The following is a 21,151-nucleotide window of genomic DNA, read 5'->3' on the forward strand; positions in this document are numbered from 1 at the left end:
AAGGAAGGAAGGAAGGAAGGAAGGAAGGAAGGAAAAGGGAGAGGCAGGGAGGGAGAGAATGAGAGAGGAAGAACTATTAGGACTACCCTGGGAAAGAACTATGGGAATAAAAGAAGCTGAAGAGGTCTAGAGAAAAGGATAGGCTAGCACCTTTCTAACAACACTCCCTCCACCCACACCCACACCCACACACAAACACAAACATACCACAGATACTGCTTGCTAGAAGTCCAGTTGAATTTTTATTTATTTATTTTCCCCCCAAGGAAAGCACACCACGCCACCATTTGGTTAGCCGACCATGTTTTATTGCATCCTAAGTCCTCAGCCACGGCAAACACCACAAAGATTTTTCTGTACAGTGTCCATTAAAAAGTTGCCAACCACTCATTAAAAGTTCCAACGGCTGGTAGGAGAAACTCTTCAGTACCTGGTGCTGAGATGTTAGTATATGACTTCCCTGTTGGAGTTTTCCTTGTGAATCTTCACACCTTTATCAGTAACTGGAGTAGAAAGACAAGTAGACTTGGTTTTGTGGTCCTTCTTTCCCAGGAACACAGGAGTCAAAAAATAATCCTCTTAGGGCTTTCCCAGCACCCATATGTCCATGGCATTCTATCTATAGAATTGGAAGAGGAGTTTGCATTCTTTCCAAGCTTCTCAGCTCACAACTTCTTAGCACTTTTTAATTTATCAACCTGCCAATGACCTGAGGAGTTAAGTTGTACAATATTATTGTCCCCATTTTACAGATAAGAAAAATGACCCCAAAGAAGGGAAGAGGCTTTCCCAAAATTACAAAGCAAGTAAATGTTGGAATAAGCCCCTATCCCAGCCTGAACACCAAGGTCATGCTGCTTTCCCTTCTAAATATTATTGAGGAACTTGGAGAAATATGCCTGCAAATCCTATTAAGGTACTCTTATACTTACAGAATTTTAGAAGCAAAGGTTTGTCTAATGCCTTCATTTTTTTTTAAACCCTTACCTTCCATCTTGGAGTCAATACTGTGTATTGCCTCCAAGGCAGAAGAGTGGTAAGGGCTAGTTTAGGTAAGGGGGTTAAGTGACTTGCCCAGGGTCACACAGCTGGGAAGTGTCTGATTTGAACCCAGGACCTCCCATCTCTAGGCCTGATTCTCCATCCACTGAGCCACCCAGCTGCCCCCTAATGCCTTCATTTTAAAAGTGCAGGAACTAGGGTCTAAGAGGTGAGAAGCAATGTGATTTGCCATCCTCTAAGTCCTGATTTCCTGAGGCTTTCTTGACTTGTTTTAGGTAATGGATCCCCACTCTAGAAATGGCAGCTATAGTCAGGAAGCCTTAGGTTTCAAGCTTTTCTAGACTTCAGTTACCACTATCTGGAATAATAAAGGGACTTGGACTAGAATGTTTCCTAGGTACTACCCATCTCTGATGTTCTGGGTTCTGAGAGGCCAGTTGCTCAGTCAGGCATTCATTAAGCACCTATTATGCGTGGCTAGATGGTACAGTGGATAGAGTGCCACATTTAGAATCAGGAAGATTTGTCAACCTGAGTTTTTTATCCAGCTCCAGATACTTACTAGCTGTCTTCCTGGGCAAGTCACTTCACCCAATTTGCCTCAGTTTCCTCATCTGTAAAATGAGCTGGAAAAAGAATTAACAAATCACTCCAGTGTCTTACCAAGAAAACTCCAAAGGGGTTTCCCCCAAAGGAATCATGAAGCATCACAGAGGACTGAATAACAACTAAACAAAAACTAAGTATGCCAGGCAGGATGCTGAATGCTAGAGTGACAAAGAAGGCAGGAACTGTTCTCAACCTCAAAGAGCTCACAACCTAAAGGAGGAGATGACATGCCAACACCTATGGACCTACAAAATATAAACAGGATTAACTGGAAATGGATCAACACAGGGAAGATGCTCGCTTTGACATTCTATGGAAGGGATTTTCAACCTGGTGCCATGTTGGGGTCTATAGGGAGACTTCAGGGGATCTGTAAACCTGGATAAGGCAGGGAGAGGGGGGAGTCATCTCTATTTTCACTAGCCTCTAACTGACATTTAGCACTTCCTTTGATGAAGAATTTTTAAAATGAAATAATTCTGAGACAGGGTATATTGGCTTCACCAGATTACCAAAGGGGTTCTTAACCCAAAATAAGTTAAGAACCCCTGTTCTAAGAACCATCTTCCAATTCTTCCATTATAGAATGGCTCAGTCTAAACGCTACTGAATCTCCCTCCCAGCCATGATACTCTGAATTCTTATTCCTTTCGCTGACACATCTAACTCATAGTAATCCCATTTGGAGTTTTCTTAGCAACGATACTACAGTGGGTTGCCATTTTTTTCCCCAGTTCATTTTACAGATGAGGAGACTGAGGCTAACAGGGTTACATGACTTGCCCACAGTCACCCAGCTAATCCAAGTGCTGGAGGCCAGATCTGAAGTCAAGATGAGTTTCCCTGACACCAGGCCCAGCACTCTACTTACTGCCCTGTGTTCTAAGGTCCCTTCCAGTGAATGCTGAATCAGGCCCTTCAGCTCAGAGATTCTAAGGATAGAGCAATAAAAATTCTCCCAACACTGCTTTCTAGACAACAAATAAAAAACAGAGAATGGGAGAGAATAGCCGGAAACATTCCGCACAGGGCAGGAATTCACCCATGTCATTTCCCACTTTCACCTTGGCTGCTCAGTGCTCGGGGATCTCCCTTTGGACCCACATCCCAACCAGGAAAGGCCAGGGACATGTTTAGAGATGCCAGCAGAGGGGATGGGGAAGAGGTGGGAAGAGCTGCTGTGTGTGTGTTTACTAGGCTCCAAGACAAAACTCTGTAGTCAGATACTGTGCGATTGCTTTGCCTTTGCCCAAACTTGCTAGCTCATCATCTACTAGGCTTTGAAACCTTTTGGACACGGTTTACAGGACACATCCTGTTCTGGCGAGATAAGGAAGAATCCCTAGTTTCTCACCAATGAGCAACCCTTTGGGGAAACGAGCTGGCAGCAAGCTCATAGGAATGTGTGAGCAAGGAGCCAAAAGCTGAAACAAGCTGCCAGGAGAGAAGTCGGAGGTAGGACCCACTTGGGTTCCATCTGCTCCCCAATGAACCCTGACATACTTCAGGGCTCAGCTCTTCCTTCAGAGGGTGGGAGAGGGCGGTAGGGGGAATATTACTCACCTGTGACCTTTTGGAGGCCTTGCCAAAGCAAACACTTAAACCAGAGGCTCTCCTTAGCCTGGCGTCCTCCAATTTGTGTGCTTTTTAAAAACAAATATATCTTGATAAGTATATTTAGATAAAAGTGCTTTCCTTTGTGAGCCTATATGTTTTATTTTTACATCTTAAAATATGAGCCCCTGAAGGGACTCAGAGGCTTCACCAGCCTGCCAAAGGGCTCCAAGACAGAGAAAAGGGTTGGAAAAAAACCTGCTTTCTTTGGACATGACTGGGCTTTAAGACCAGGATGAGGTGTTGTTGAGGCTTAGTACAATGTATAATATACTATGTTAATAAATAATTACATGTTAATATATATAACATTAATAATTAATAATATATACTATAAAGTATGCTGAGCTTATATTTGAAGGAGGACAAAACCTTCTCCAACTCTTGCTACTTTTATATATATATATATATATATATATATATATATATATATCACTGTGAGGAGACTCAGTTTCCTCATATGTAAAATTGGATTAATAATACTTTCCCCAAAACCCTAGCCTTCAAGGATGCTATGAGAAAGATGAATTTAATTCATTGCAAGAAGAGTTATGTTGGAGCAAAGTTCTTTGGAAAATGTATGGAATCCTGGGGAAAAGGAATCTACTTCATTTTGGAAGCTTTGGGATTTTTCTAACCCTTACCTTCCATCTTAGAATCAATATTCTGTATTGGTTCCAAGGCAGAAGAGCAGCAAGGGCTAGGCAATGGGGGCTACGTAATATGCTCAGGGTTATATAGCTAGACATGTCTGAGGCCAAATTTAAACCCAGGACCTCCCGTCACTAGGCCTGACAGCACTCAATCCATCAAGATACCTAGTGCCCCTGGAAGTTTTGATTTAAAGTTGTTGGGGGGCAGCTGGGTTGCTCAATGGATTGAGAGCCAGGCCCAGAGATGGGAGGTTCTGGGTTCAAATATGGACTCAGACACTTCCTAGCTGTGTGACCCTGGGCAAGTCACTTGACCCCCATTTTCTAGCCCTTACCACTCTTCTGCCTTAGAACCAATATACAGTATTGATTCTAAGACAGAAGGTAAGAGTGTTATAAAAATAAATAAATGAATGAATGAATGAATGAATGAATGAATGAATGAATGAATGAATGAATGAATAAATAAAATAAAGTCGTCAGACTATACAGAGTATTTTGTTCAACTGACATTAAAATGTTAGCTCCTTGAGGTCAGGGACTAACTTGTTTCTTTGTATTGGACCCTTAGTACTTAGAGCAGTGCCTGGCACATAGGACTTAACAAATGCTTCATCTATCTATCTATATATCAATCCATCCATTTATCCATCTAACAGTTTGCTTTTTCTTTTTTTCATTCTTTTTACCATTGTAGGAAATCAAGCACCAGAGATTTTAAGTGACTTGACTAAGGTCATGTAGAAAAAAATGGAAGGCAGAGTCAGAACTCAAATTCAGGTATTCTAATTCCAAAACCCAAACTCTACATATATTCTAACAAAAATTTATTTAAAGTCAACATTTACTGAGTACCAATTAGAGATCTTGACAGAAGGAAAATAGAGACTTTACCTATGATCAATTTCATAGAATTCCTACATGAGGAATCTCCTTCTATCCATATAGGGCAGCCCATTTGCTACAACTTACAGTCTTATAGGAAAATCATGAGTTGACAGGTTCACACAGCTGGTATGGGGAAGACGTGGGACTTGATCCCAGGTCTTCCTGGATTTGAGGGACTTTGAGGCAGCTTTATGGGAAATATGATCATTTTGAATGTGTCTACTTGATACAGGGAAATTTAGTGAGAAGAAAAGACTCCATCATCTCAGACTTCCTCAGGCCATCGAAACTTATTCTCAAAAGACCTTTTAATTCTAAAAGGACAAATCAAATTATTATTATTATTCATATGTTTGAGGGTCATAACTATTATGTCCATTTGATTTACATGTATAGCCCTCTTGAATTTTATTTTTATGAGCCTCGTTGGACATTGGGATACCTTGCTTGATGCATGAAAGTCATTTACACCTATTACACAACTTAATTCAATTCAATTAATGCCAATTAATGTAGCAGGCACTGTGCTTCATGCTGGGTATACAAATAAGAAAAACAGTCCCTGCCCTCAATGAGCTTACAGTCTAATGGTGGAAGACAACACAGAAAAAGGAAGCTGGAAAGGAGGGAGAGGGACAGGGCAGCTGGCATGAGAGTATTGTGTTCTATGGAGTCCTAGCCAAGAAAAACTGCTGAGGGAAAGAAGAGAGTGGCCTAAAAAGCCCCAGTCCCAGTCTGCCATAATAGAAAGTTTGGGGAGGACTTTAGTGAACCATCCTCCAGCCCTCCAATCAGAGGGGAGAGGAGGATGAGTTAATAAGAAGGCAATGAATATCCAAAGCTAAGTTCATCAGAAGAATGAGCACATTTCTGGCCATCAGTTTATCCCATGCTAACAGGCATATGAGCATCATTTTACCATTATAATTACAATGAGAATGCTCAGTGATTTTAGTCCTGCTTTTGTAGCTTATATTAAAGTCACATTTATGCTATATTTGATGCAAAATCCTTGGTCAGAACACAGATCTAATCACATTGTTCCCTCTGACAGAAAACAATATGAAGTACAGAATGTGTTTATTCTTGTCATTTTCAGGCATGTTTAGAACACTCCTCCCCCACCATTCATATTTGGAGATGTGAAGAGGCATGAAGAACACAATTTTTTTATCAGAAGACCTGAATTCAAATCTTGTCTCTTTCTCTTACCTTTATGCAAGTCACACAAAATGGGGACAAAATTAGTAACTATACCTCAAGATTGTTGGGAAGATAAAAAGTAATATTTGGATAGTGTTTTCAAACTTTAGAGAATTATGTAAGCGCTAGTGATGATGGTGATGATGATGATGATGATGACAAACAACATTACACAAGTCTTCCACTAAAGGATTTTAGAGTCTTAGAATCACCAAACTTTTAGACCTGGAAAACCTGTAGGGATTATATAACTCTCATTTATTGAGGTGGATACTAAGGTCCTGAGAAGGGAGATGGCTTGCTTATGTCTTATAATTAGTTTATGTCAATGCCAGTATGAGACTAGAACTCATGGCTTCTTAATTCACATTTCCCTCTTTTTCTTTCAATACATTAGCACTGATTATTTTGGACAGATTCAATGCCATACAAACTCCTTTCATATTATAGAAGATCCAGAATTTAAGTGAGGAAAAAAAATCTCTCCGGATAAACCCTCCTTCCCATTTAATGACTCAAGAGGATCCTTTCCCCCCCCCTAAATTTCCATCTAAGCCATCTAATTTCCCATTTAATTATAGTTATGGTGCATGTGGCCAACGGCTACTCATACATAAGCTCATGGTCTGAAGAAAGTGAAAAGGAGGATGTGGATGCAGTTTGAGCTAACACTTGTCTTCCTCTTACATCTTGCAGAGGTATTTCATTATGGCTAAGGGGCTGTTGTAGTGGTAAATGTTGACAAACCAACTCTCTAGAAATTAATTCATGCAGAAACATTTTTAAAGTTAATCTGCAGTGTTTTCATTTTCTCTGTCACTTTTGAAATTCCAAACACAACAACACAACAAATCAAGTCTCAGTTTGTAACATTTGCTGATTTTTCAGCTACAAATATTCACTCTGAATTTTAACAATCAGCTCTCCCAAGCCACTCCATTGAGATCTATCCAGCATACTCCTTAGAAGCCATCTAAGTTCTTGAAGGTATGACAGTTAAGAGCCAATCAGAGTAGATTCTATGACATCAGAAGGAAGTCCAGTCAAATCAAGTGTGGGAACATTCATTACCAGAAGGCTTGGGCTCCAGGGGATGATTTTTTTGTGAACAGAGTTGCTTATAAAGTCATCTCCAAGTGGCAGAGAAAGGTTTCCACCTGTGCCATTCCAAAGAGTGTCCACATGGTGACATCACTGGTATTCCAGATACTAAAACATAAATATAACATCAAAAGAGAAATTAAATTCCCTGGATAAGTACCTCAACTATCCATTTCACTTTACTAGTGTAGACATAGTATAAAACTCCCCCTCTGGCATACATAATCCTTTAGACTAGCCCACACACTCAGACAATAATGAACCATGACTTCTATATTTATTTTTTGGCTCAGATTTCATTGGCATAAGGAACTCCCAGTAAGAAAATGCCCTCTGCCAATTCAGATTAGCAATTGTTCTTGCAATTAGTTTTAATGTAGTGCCAAGGACATTGTAAACATCTAATAGACTGATTAGTAGTATCTAGAGTGTTGAGAACTTGGTATTTGTCCAGCATCAAGATGCCAGTGTGTTTCAGAAGGATTTGCATGCAGATCTTCCTGACTTTGAGACCTACTCTCCAAACATTATTCCAGACTGTTTTTAAATCACAAAAGGTATGATCTCAAAATGTCAATCACATCTAGAACAACCACTAACCTTCTCTTTGTGGTCCTCCTCCACCTAGAGCCCAAATAGAACAGTAGAGGAGAATCCTACCCTGCAGCTGGTGACATCCTGAAGGTGGAGGGGCCAACTTTTGGAGATAATCATGGAGGAAACTGAGACGTCAAATCTCAGAAACTTGGAGGAGCAGGTGAGAGAGAGGAGGGGAAAGAGAAGAGGGAAAGGGAGAGGAAAAAGAAGGAAAGAGACAGAGAAAAGAGAGGGAGGGAAGAAGGGAAAGAGAAGCAGAGAGGGGGAAGAGAGAAAGAAAGGTTGGGAAGGAAAGAAAAGGGTGGGGAAGGAGTGAGGGAGAAAGAGAAAGAGAGTAAAAGAGAGTAAGAGAGAGAGAGAGAGAAAGAGAGAGAGAGAGAGAGAGAGAGAGAGAGAGAGAGAGAGAGAGAGAGAGAGAGAGAGAGAGAGAGAGAGAGAGAGAGAGAGACGGAGATGGAGACAGAGACAGAGACAAAAAGAGAGAAATATTTTAAGCATCTTGGGAGAAATCATTTTTTGTATGTTAGAGAGCCTTTCTCCCAAAGGAAAAATACAATTTATCCTTCAGACTGAAGTTTTTAAATGATGGATTATGGGAATACATAAGAAATACTTGAATTTTTTCTTGTCATTTTAGTTCATATCAACCACAAGCAACCCTAAAAAGAGTTGTTTCATCTTTAAGAATAAAAAGGACAATTGCAAACTCCAAATTAGTTGGGGGTATGACCTTGGACAAGTCATTTCTCTCTAACCCTCAGTAAAATTTATGTTATTTAAAGCTGCAAGGGATATTTTCAAAGAGCTGCTAATCCAACTTTCTTATTGTATAGATGATAAATTTGTAGATAAAAGGTTTTACCCAAAGTCACCATGGTAGTAAAAAAAACGGGGTTAGGAATGAGAGAAGTAGAGAGATCAACCTCAGAGTCTGGTCTACATTTCTCAAAGTATAATTGATTATCTCTGACTCTCCAGGCCCCAAGAAGAGATGGGATACTATAAAGGCAGGTCCCACATGACAGCAACACAGCAGCAAGATTCTCTGAAATGTTTGGTGACAATTGAGTAGAAGAATGCCTCAAGGAGCGAGAGGAGCAGAACCAGGAGAACATTGTACACAGAGACTAATACACTGTGGTACAAACGAACGTAATGGACGTCTCCATTAATGGCGGTGTAATGTCCCTGAACAATTTGCAGGGATCCAGGAGAAAAAAACACTATTCATAAGCAAAGGATAAACTATGGGAGTGGAAACACCGAGGAAAAGCAACTGCCAGAATACAGCGGTTGAGGGGACATGACAGAGGAGAGACTCTAAATGAATACTCTAATGCGAATATTATCAACAAAGCAATGGGTTCAAATCAAGAAAACATGTAATGCCCAGTAGATTTACGCGTCGGCTATGGGGGGTGGGGGGGAGGAAAAGAAAATGATCTATGTCTTTAACGAATAATGCTTGGAAATGATCAAATAAAATATATTTTAAAAAAAAAAGAATGCCTCAAGGAGAAAGAGCCCTCCCACTAACAAAACCACAGCAATTTCCATCAGTAGCCTGAGGCAAAGCTCTGAGCAGCCAGTCCAGGTTACTGGACTTTACCAAGCTAGAAAGTCTTCAAGTATGGATCTACTGTCTAAGGAAGGGTTAAGTTCAGAGAAGTCAAGTCATGACAATTAGCATTTACTAAGCACCTACTATGTACCTGTGGATTAAGCCCAGAAATTACCACAAAAAAAAAATGCAAAAACCAGTCCCTACCATCAAGGAACTCACAATCTAATAGTGGAGACAACATATAAACAATTATGTACAAACATGACATATTGGATACATCCAAGATAACACACTGATACATTGGAGTTAATCTGGGGAGCCAGGGAGGCCTCCTGGGATTATGAAGGAGTAAGAAAGGCTTCTTGCTGAAGGTAAGATTTAATTTTTTTTAAACCCTTACCTTCCATCTTGGAATCAATGCTGAATATTGTTCTAGGACCAAAGATTGCTAAAGGTTAGGCAGTGGAGGTTAAGTGATTTGCCCAGCGTCACACACCTAGGAAGTGTCTGAGGCCATATCTGAACCCAGGACCTCCCATTTCTGGGCTTTCCTCTCAATCCACTGAGGCACTTACTTGCCCTGAGTAGGTGAGATTTTAGCAGAGAGTTGAAGGAATCCAGGTAAATCAGAAGGCAGAGATTTAAGAGGGAAAATATTTCAGGGACGGGGACAGTAAGAGATAAATTTTCTGAGCTAAGAGGTGGAGTATCTTGTACAAGAAACAGCAAGGAGGCCAGAGTCAATGGATCAGGGAGTACCTGGAGAGGGGTAGGATATAAGAAGCCACTAAATGTGGGAAAGGACCAGGTTTTGAAGGACTTTAAAAGCCATGAAGAAAAAGACCATCAGACTTCCGGAGGCAGAGCCAAGATGGTGGAGTAGAGAAAGCCAAGATCTCCCAATATTCCCCTCCAAACAAGTTAAATCACATCTCAAGTCAAATTCTGGAGTGACAGAGACAGCAAAAGGTCAAAGTGAGACATTTTCCAGCTCTGAACAACAGAGGAGGTCAGAAAGAGAAATCTGTGTTCTCACAAAGTGGGAAGGAGGCTGGCCTGGAGCTCATGTGGATGAAATACCCAGAGTAGAACTAGGTGATGCAAAGAAGACCAATAGCTTTGGAAGCTCTCAAGTTAGAAAGAGTAAAGGGACCTGGCAACTGGACAGAAAGAAATTCCAGGGGACCCATCGACTAGTACTGGGTGCAGGAAGAGACACAGTTTAAGGAGTCCTTTATCTATACCCATTTCTGAGTCATAGTTCAAGAGCAGAGAGCAGCACTCTTGGTCAGGAGAAAGTAGAATTCCTGAGGAATGGTATCATTTCTGGTCCCAAGGGAGAAGAGGTCTTGAGGAACAGTGCCAATTCCAATTCAAAGGGATTAGGGGTCCTTCTGTTGTTAGGAACAGAGTACAGATGTAAAGATCAAGAGAGCAATGACTAGACCCCTCCCAAGATCTCACCACTTTGGCAGCACCGAAGACTTCAGAACCCCCAAAATTAGCTACAAAAACTGCAGTTCAAAAAAGAATAGAGGGGAAAAGAGGTGTGCCAGAAAGCTGTTCAGTGGAGAGGAAAATAGTAGAAGGGTGAGCAAGGTTAGAATCTCACACATCAAAATTGGTTCAAAATGGACATATGTACATAAAAATATATAGGAGTTGGTATGTGTATATATACATATATATGCACAGTTAGTAATAGAAATCTATCTAACCCAACAAGGAAGTAGAAGGGGAAGGTGATAAGAGAAAGGGTGATAAAAGAGAGGACAGAGAAAAAAAGAAAGTGATCAGAATCAAAACAAACTTGAGAGGAAGAACAACATTTTTTTTTATAAAGGAAAGAAGGATAAAAGAAAAATAGGATGGAAGGAAATGAATAGTTGGTAATGACCACTGAGAATGTGAAAAGGATGAGCTCACCCATAAAAGAGAAGCAGATAGCAGAATGAATTAGAAACCCAAATCATGGTTACAAGGAACACACTTGAAACACAGAGACACACACAGAATTAAAGTGAAGGGCCAAATCAGAATCTATTTATACTTTGGCTGAAGTTAAAAAAAAAAAGTCAGGGGTAGTAATCATGATCTCAGACAAAATAAAAACAAAAGTAGTCCTGCTCAAAAGGAACAAGCAGGGAAAGTACATCTTGGTAAAATGAATCATAGACAATGAAGTAATATTAGTACTAAATATGCAAGTACGAAATGGCATAGCAGCCAAATTCTTAAAGGAAAAGTTAAATGAATTACAGGAAGAAATAGATATTAAAACTATATTAGTAGGGAACCTCAACTATTCTGTCTCAAGGCTACATAAATCTAATCATAAAATAAATAAGAAAGTAGTCAAGAAGATGAATAAAATCTTAGAAAAGAAATGATAGACCTCTAGAGAAAAATGAATAAGAATAGAAAAAATCAGAAGAGAAATTCTCAGCTATACATGGCACCTTCACAAAAATTGACCATGTATGAGTTCATAGAAATTCACATAATCAAATGTAGCAAAGCAGAAATATTAAATGAATTCCTTTCAGACCTTAATGCAATAAATTTTCCATTTAAAAATGGGCTGTGCTATCATAAATTAAAAACTAATTGGAAACTAAATAATCTAATCCTAAAGAACAAGATATTAAACTAGTGAATAATTTCATTAAAGAGAATGACAAAAATGTGATGTTTCAAAATGTGTGAGTTATAGCCAAAGCAATACTTAGGACAAAATGTATATCTCTAAAGGTGTACATCAATAAAAGAGAGGAAGAGAAGATAAATAAATTAGGCATGCAACTAAAAAATGGAAAAGAACAAATTAGAAACCCTTAAATAAACATAAGCAATAATCCTAAAAATCAATGGAGAGATTTAAAAATTGAAGATAAAAATAATACCATTGAACTAATAAGTAAAACTAGGAGTTGGTTTTATGGAGAAAGAATGAAATATTTAAACTATTGATTAATTTGATTTAAAAAAGATAAAAGAAAACCAAATTACTAATATTAAAAATTTTAGAGGGTAAATGCACTACCCATGAAGATTAAATTAAAGCAATTATTAAGTTATTTTGTCCAATTATATGCCAGTAAAACTGAAAATCTAAATGAAATGGTTGAATATTTCAAAAAATATAAAACAGTAATACAAGGCTGGTTTAATATTAGGAAAACTAACAGCATAATTTATCATGTCAATAGCAATAACAACAAAAGTCCTATGATTATACTGATATATGCAGAAAAAAACTGTTTACAAAAGGCAACAAAGATTCTAATTAAAAAGACTAAAAAGCAAAGGAATTAAATGAGCCTTAATTAAAATGATAAGTACTATTTTTGCACAAAAAAGTCCTTTCCTTGCTTTCTTTATCTGTTTGGGATACAGAATTACTAGTGATATTGTCAAAGATAAGAAACTAAAGATAAGCATTATTTCTAATGAGAATAAACTTAAAGCCTTCCCATTAAGATCAGGAGTGATGCAAGGATGTCCTTTATAACCACTATTATTCAATATAGTATGAGAAATGCTAGCTAAAACAATTAGATAAGAAAAACATAAAAGTAAGCAATAAGGGGGGGAAATTATCACTCTTTGTAGATGATATAATGGCATACTTAGATATCCCTAGAGAATCAACTAAAAAAACTAGTTGTAACAATTCAGCAAAGTTGCAGGATAAAAAACCCACATAAATTATCAGCATTTCTTTATCAACAAACAAAACCCAGCAAGCAGACATAGAAAGAAAAATTCCATTTAAAGTAATTGTAGACAATACAAAATATCTGAGAGTCAGCCTGCCAAGGCAAACCCAGAGATTATATAAACACAATTACAAAATGCTTTTCACACTAATAAAAATAGATCTAAATAATTAGAGAAACATGAATTACTCATAGGTAGACCAAGCCAACATAATAAAAATGACTCTCTACCTAAATTAATTTATTTAATTTACCTTCAGTGTCATACCAATTAAACCACCAAAGAATGACTTTGTAGATAAATAAAAAAATCATGATGAAATTCATCTGGAAAAAAAAGGTTAAGAATATCAAGGGAATCAATGAAAAAATGTTAAGGAAGGTGGCCTAGAAATTCCAGATTTCATCAAAACAATCTGGTACTGTCTATGAAATAGACTGGTGGATCAGTGGAATAAATTAGGTACACAATACACAATAGTAAATGACCATAGTAATCTAGTGTTTGATAAACCTCAGAATCTAAGGTTTGGGGGGAAAACTCAATATTTGACCAAAATTTCTAGGAAAACTGGATAGCAGTTTAGCAAAAACTAGGTATGAACTAGTATTTTATACCTATACCAAGACGAGATCAAAATGGATGAATGATTTATACATAAAAAGTGATATCATAAGTAAATTAGGGAAGCATGGAAAAATGTATTTGTCAGATCTATGGATAAGGGAAGAATTTATGACCAAACAAAACACAGGAGATTACAGGAAGTAAAATAAAGAGTTTTGATTATTTGGAATTAAAAGGCTTTTGCGGGGCAGCTGGGTAGCTCAGTGGATTGAAAGCCAGGCCTAGAGACAGGAGATCCTAGGTTCAAATCTGGCCTCAGACACTTCCCAGCTGTGTGACCCTGGGCAAGTCACTTGACCCCCATTGCCTAGCCCTTACCACTCTTCTGCCTTGGAGCCAATACACAGTATTGATTCCAAGATGGAAGGTAAGGGTTTAAAAAATAAAAGGCTTTTGCACAAACTAATGCAACCAAAATTAGAAGGAAAACAAAATTTATTTGTTGTCAGGGGAGTAGAATTTGCAGCAAGTTTCTCTAATAAAGGTCTCAATTAAGACAAATGTATAAAAATAAGAGCCATTCCCCAATTGATAAATGGTCAAAGGATATGAGCAAGTAGTTTTAAGAAGAAAACAAAGCTATCAATAGTGACATGAAAAATGCTCTAAATTATTACTGATTAGAGAAATGCAAAGTAAAACGTCTTGAAGATATCATCTCATATCATATCAGAGATGCTAATATGACAGAAAAGGAAAAAGACAAAGGTTGAAAGGAATGTGGAAAAATTGGGATACTGATGCACTGTTGGTAGAATTGTGAACTTGTTCAATCATTTTGGACAATAATTTGGAATTACATCCAAGGAGCTATAAAACTGTATGTACCCTTTGACCTAGCAATACCACAATTAATTCTGTATCCCAAAGAGATCAAAGAAAACAGGAAAAGGTCCTATTTGTACAAAAATAAAGCAACTCTTTTTGTGCTTGCAAAGAATTAGAAATTGAGAAGATGCCTATCAGTTGGGGAATGGCTAAACAAGTTCTGGGATATGATTGTGATGGAATACTATTATGCTATAATAAATGATGAGGGGGATAGCTTTGGAAAAACCTGAGAATACTGAAATTAACTCATACAAGGTGAAGTGAGTAGAACTAGGAGAACATTATGCCTAGTATCAATATTGTAAGGATGATCACCTATGAAAGACTTAGCTATTCTGCTCAAGACCATAATCCAAAACAATTGCAAAGGTCCCATGATGAAAGATATCCACCTCCAGAGAAAGAACTGATGGACTCTGAATGCAGATAGAAATGTGTGTTTACTTTTTTGTTTGTTTTATTTTGTTTGTGTTTTATTTTGCAACATGGGTGAATATGGAAATATTTTTACATGACCTCACATGTATAATCAAAATCAAAATGCTTCCCTTAAGGGGGTGAGAAAGGAAGAATATAGATCTCAAATTTAAAAAAAAAATTAAAAATGTTTACATTTAACTGGCAAATATTTAATTAAATTAATAAAAGAATTTTAAAAGCTTGTTAAATATTGGTAACTCACCCCCTGATGATTAACTTTTTGGTCATAATAACTTGAAATTATAAAGTTTGCAAGAGTTATGATCCACATTAGTGAAGAGAGTAGCAGCCCCAATGAAATTGTAAACTGTTGGAATCACTGGAAGATATCCTAAGCAAAAGTCAGACAGCCAATCTAATGGAAGTTAAAAGATTAATATTAGTGCTTTGCATTTGTCCAGATCTTTTTATATTTTTGAAACCCATTTCCATTTATCATCTCATTTTATCTTCATTCTCAAAACTATTAGGATGATGATAAAGATATTATTCCCATCTTACAGATGAGGAAACTAGACACCAAGAGGTTAAGTGATTTAACAGAGATCACCCAGTTAGAGGGCAAGCTCAGAATAGAACCCAGAGCCCCCAGATCTTCTACTATAACACATTAGAATAATTACTTGAATAGCATTGCTAGACTGATCTGTCCCTTGGGAAGGAAGCAAGTTAGGACACTGAAGGAATGAGACATAATAGTAATAACTTACATTTATATAGTATAGTATATTTATATAGTAAGCCCTTCTTTACTACCCATTATTGTTTGTCTTATACCAGCTTCAGTTGTCAGGTTATCTCTATTTTGCAGATAAAGAAACTGAGTTCCAGAGAGATGAAATGCTTTGCTCAAGATAACATAGAAAGTTCATTGGTGATCTAGGAATAGAATCCAAGTCCCCCTTAGTCCCCGACCCTTCCACAACAACACCACAGCTGTCTATTCCCACTGCGTCAGTTACTAGTATTATTTTATGCCATAAAAGGAGAGCATAATATTTTTAGAGGACTCAAATATCCATATATAAATAAATTTATCTAATTAAATGGATCTTATCGGCAATGCTATCTTTAGCAAAATTTTAAAACGAATAGCAGTTAACAATTCATTTTTCATTATTCCTCTTTCCCTCTTGAGGTTTTTAAGATGAGGAGTATGATGTGATTTTCCATTGGAGGGGGAAGAAGATTTAGAGGTGTTCAGTCTTCATGGAGGTGCCTGCATGGGTGGATATGTGGAAAAGAGGTAAAAGGCAGTCTGACATAGGGGAATAAGAGGAATATGCCTTAGATGGAAAGGCAGGAAAATTAGATTCCAGTTCCATCTTTGGCACTAACCAGCTATATGACCTTATGTAAGTCCTATCCTCTTTCTGAGCCTGAACTTAATTTCAATTTTATTAATAAAATTAATGATTTACACATATAGCACTTCAAATCCTTTATCTCATTTTCTCCACTTAATCAAAATCCTTTAACTAAAAATACTAAGCCACATATGATCTCAATAAGGCAACATAAAGTGGGACCATTCCTTCCTTATTCTTGGAAACCATGACTCTCAATGCTATTTAAGTCCCTGACTGCCATATCAAACTACTGAGTCCTATTGGATTTAAACACCAGACATTTTCTCAAATAAACTGTTGTTTAGTTCTGTTTCCTATCCTAGGATTATCAATTTAGAGCTAGAAGGCATCATTGAGTCTAGCCCCTTCTCATTTTAGAAATGAGGTTTAGCAAGGGTAAGTGACTTGCCAAGGTGGCACAGCTAGTAAATATCTGAGGCAAGATCCCAACCCAGATTATAGAGTCCAAGTGCAATTTGCTATCAACTAGTTCACATTACTTTCAAAGTTTCCAGAATTCAAGAATAAAACAATATAAAAATAAAATTAAAAATATAAAAAAGAATAAAACATTTATCTTTTTAAATTTTCATACCAGGAACTGCAATTGGGTTTCAATCCTTCCTCTGAACTGGACCTTTTGGCAACTCTCTAAGACTATAAAGTTGTAGAAAAAGTGCCAATCTGCACCAATAGGGAGATTTTCCTTATCAATAAATCCTTACAGCGTTGAAATCATGAGCAAAAAAACCCTCTCATACCGCACCCCAAAATATTGTACCAGACATAGATTATTGAAGTCCTTTTGCATCTTACTTGCTTTTCTGCTGTATTGGTTATCTCTCCCAACTCTGTATCATTTATTATACTGTCTTCTCCCATTAAACCGAGCTCCTTGAAATCCAGAACTGTCTTTTGCCTTTCTCTGTACCCCCAGTGTTTATCCTAGTGCCTGGAATACAGCAAGCCCTTAATAAATGCTTACTGACTTAATTTGATAATGACTTTAACTATGCTAAATAGGATAAGGACAAGGACAAATCCTAGAGCACCTCACTGAAGGCTTCCTTCCAAATTGAGCACTAATCATGAAAGATAACTGGATCTGCCCATCAACCAGTTCTGAAGCCTCCTAATTGTGTTATCTTCTATACTCTAATTATCCTCTTTTCCACAAGACAAACAAAATTGACCTTGATAAAATATGTTTGCAACGGATGTAAGCAAACCCCTATGTTGTTTCCCAATCTACTAGCCTAGTCACCTTGATTTTCTCATTACATGTAGATTTCATTTCCTCTTTAGAGCATGCTTCTCCTCAGTGTTATCTTTTATGCCTCTTTCCCTGCATCCTGCTCATACTCTCCCCCATATACTTCTCCATCACTATTTGGGAAAACTATGGCCTTAATTACATGACTCACAGCTCTATAGAATCACTGAAATATGACCATGTTAAAAAATGGGGTTTTGTTTCAGAGAGGAGCTTGGAGTCATTAAGAACCAGTTCCCAACAAGAATAGAACATGCTTTCCTCTTCCTCTCCAATTCTGGATCCATTTCCATGTCCATCCAGGTAGATATATGAATCAATTCTATGGATCTTCCATCAAAATTACATATTATAATCTGCACAATAGGCATTAATTAATCTACTGTTTTTTCTTGTCTTGATACTTTGGCAGAACTCGAGTGATTTTGAATGTCATTAAGAGGTTCTGCAGTGTTCTAAGGACTAATAGAATTAATACGATGTGATTTGCAAAATAGGAACTTATAGAAATGTCATCTTATAAAGCAGGGGTTCTTAGTTTTTGTGGGTTATCAAACTCCTCTTTGATAGTATCCTAGTGAAGTCTATGGACCTCTTTTAGAATTATGTTTTTAAATATGAAAAATATATGATTGCAAAGGAAATCAATGGTTAGTAAAAATAAATGTGTAATTATTTTGTTATCCAAATGTATGAATCCCAAGAAATCTATGCAGGAACCAAAATAATCATGAACCCCAGGAAAAGAACCCCAGAATCTCTAGAGTAATCTTTTCCCACATGAATTAATGGTGAATATCATCCCTAACTGTGACAAATATCTTTCATCAGCATCAGTCTTCTTGTTTCACAACTCATTTAACATAAACAATCAGTAGCAATTGAAAAAATTATCTATTTTTTACATCAAGAAATATTGAATGTGGTGACAGCTAAGTAGCTTGGTAGACTGAGAGCCAGGCCTAGAGATGGGAGATGCTGGGTTCAAATCTGGCCTCAGACACTTCCCAGCTGTGTGACCCTGGGCAAGTCACTTTACCCCCATTACCTACTCCTTACTAATCATCTGCCTTGGAACCAATACATAGTATTGATTCTAAGATGGAAGGCAAGAGTTATTTTTGTTAAAGAAAAGAAAAAAAGAAATCTTTGGATGCTTTGAACACACACATGAAAGATACTTCATTGGTGGGAAGTCTTTATGGTAACATTTTGCTCTAGCAAAATCTAATGCTTTTTAAGAAATTCATAGTCAAGAAATAGTAAGAGCATCAGGATCTTAAATATGCTCTTCAATTTTGATGATCTGACTTGATGAAGAAAATCATTTGGGAATGGAACTATTCTCTTTTTCTGTCTTTATCAAGTATGCCTTTCCCATTTGTATAGATTATTCTCACAAAGATTTTATAGATATGAGAAAAGAGGCACACTGACCAATGGATATTAATATTTGGTTAGTCATCTTCTTAGGGAATCTTTTCTGGTTTCTTCCATGATCCACTACCATCTCTGCTTCTACTGGAGTGCAACTGAATGCTGTTGGAGAAAGAAAGAATTATTTGAACTCTGTTAACTATGATTTGATATTCTCTAATCTAACTCGGAGCTCACTGATTCACAGAGATTATTTGATTCTTGATTTATGGATAAAACTCACCCTACCCCATCCAGGAACTCTTCCAAAGCTCCGCTCCTCAGCTTTCTTCATCACCCTCCCTCTTAATGACTTCTACTTTACTAAAAACTAAAACGAAAGCCTTCTATTCTTAGATTTCTCCTACTCCCTTCCCTACACTTCAAGACCCTTCTACCTTCTGGGTGACTCTTTCATATCATGACTCTTCAGAAGGATATGAGATCTTTCAGGTAAATCTTTTTTTGTCTTTGTATCCCTGCACATGGTAGGGATCTTTAAACCTAGTTGAAATCAGTTCACAGCCTTCCTGTTTGAACAAACAGAAAGATGAGAAATAGCCTAATATTTTGGTCAAATTTTGGTCATTCTCCAGACTCCACGTTTTTGCTTGGATTATCTCCCCATTCCTGGAAAGCATTATCTTATCACATAATAAAATACTAATAATATAATATTTATATAGCACCCACTATGTGCCAGGCACTATGCTAAGTGAATTACAAATATTATTTCATCTGATCTTTGCAACAACTCTGAGATAGATGTTATTAGTATCCCATCTTGCAGATGAGGAAATGGACCCTCAGAAAGGGTAAATGATTTGCCAAGAATTAACACTAACAATATGGGGCAAGATTTCTATCAAGGTCTTCCTGGCTCCATATCCAGTATTCTATTCAGCATACTATTCAGCTTCATCCATGAAATTAGTGGTTTGGACTAGATTTTTTTTTTATTAAATCCTTACCTTTGTCTTAGAATTGATGCTAAAGACTTCCGGTCAAGATGGCGGCTTAGAGAAAGCTAAAGTTCAGATCTCTGGAAATCCTTCCCTACCGAACTCAAACTATATGCTCCTAAGGCACCGAAATTCAAAACAAACAACAGCATAGACCCCGGGAATCCTCTTCCTGGACCTGGACCTGGACCAGGATCAAAAGGTACGCCCCCCCAAAAGCCAGAACCCAAGATCACTCGGACCTAAGGGGTAGGCAGAAGGAAGGTCCCAGGACCCATCCCCCCAACCCAGAGTGCTGAGTCCAAGGCAGCAGAGGGAACCTCAGAGTCTCAGGGCCAACTATCCTGAAGGCCTCTTCCTGAAAACAACCTGACCCAGTCGAGGGGGCACCCAGACAGCAGGGAAACAGAAAGAGACAGGAGGAGCCTGCAGCCCCCTGACCAGATCCTTCCATCTGAGTCTCATCGAAGGTCCCTGCCTCAGGGCATACTCAGTCTGAGGTTAATCCTATCACCAGCCCTCAGAGCTCCTGGGAGACATGGCCCCTCCCCCCTCAGAGAGCAGGGTCTTCTGAAACAACAGTAACCCTCAGGGCTGGCAAAAGGGCCTCGGAGCTGAAGGCCTCATCCTGGAAACAATCTGACCCAGTCGAGGGGCACCCAGACAGCAGGGAAACAGAGAGAGACAGGAGGAGCCTGTAGCCCCCCTGACCAGATCCTTCCATCTGAGTCTCACGGAAGGTCCCTGCCTCAGGGCATACTCAGTTCAACCCAGAGAAAGTTAATCTTATCAGGAGCCCTCAGAGCTCCAGGAAGCCACAGCCCCTCACCCCTCAGAGTACTGGCTCTCCTGGCTGGCTAAGGCACAGAAACAAACACCCCATGGAAAGGGCCAAGCCAGGCCGAGAGCGAGCGTGGAAGTAAGGCAATGGAGAAGCATCAGGAGGGAACTGAGGAGGGCAGTAACACGGAAACACCAGCAATTCCTGGCTTCCCTGGGAAGACAGAACAATAACTGCATAGAATGGACAAGCTGCTTAGGGCTAAAACCTCTGAACACCAGACAGAGATAAGAAAAGCCAGTCCTCCCCACTCAGATAGAGATGGCAAACTCCACAGAAGCACAAAAGCCCCAAAATTCCAAGTAAAACAAGAAGAAGGGGGCAACTTAAAATACAAAATACAGAGGAGATAGAAGAGGAATCACAAGCAAATGCTCCGAAACCTTCCAAAGGAAATGGAAACTCTCCACAAACCCATGAA

The 21,151-nt window shown here is 38.3% G+C and overlaps 1 long non-coding RNA gene across 2 annotated transcripts in view; it reads right to left on the bottom strand.

Moving 5' to 3' along the window:
• Positions 1–286: 286 nt before the first annotated feature.
• The window catches only part of LOC130456294 (uncharacterized), a 33,194-nt gene continuing 12,329 nt past the window's right edge, over positions 287–21,151 (bottom strand). The window contains exons 2-4 of one of the 2 annotated variants that reach the window (XR_008914929.1): positions 7,041–7,178; positions 1,565–1,628; positions 287–709 (exon numbers count right to left, since the gene is read on the bottom strand). This is a non-coding gene — a long non-coding RNA (uncharacterized LOC130456294). Of the gene's footprint in view, positions 710–1,564; positions 1,629–6,748; positions 7,179–21,151 lie in introns of those variants that run through there. The other variant, XR_008914928.1, reaches the window with a different exon arrangement.

Source organism: Monodelphis domestica, chromosome 1 (genome assembly GCF_027887165.1).
Source record: "Monodelphis domestica isolate mMonDom1 chromosome 1, mMonDom1.pri, whole genome shotgun sequence".
NCBI classification, from domain to species: Eukaryota; Metazoa; Chordata; class Mammalia; order Didelphimorphia; family Didelphidae; genus Monodelphis; species Monodelphis domestica.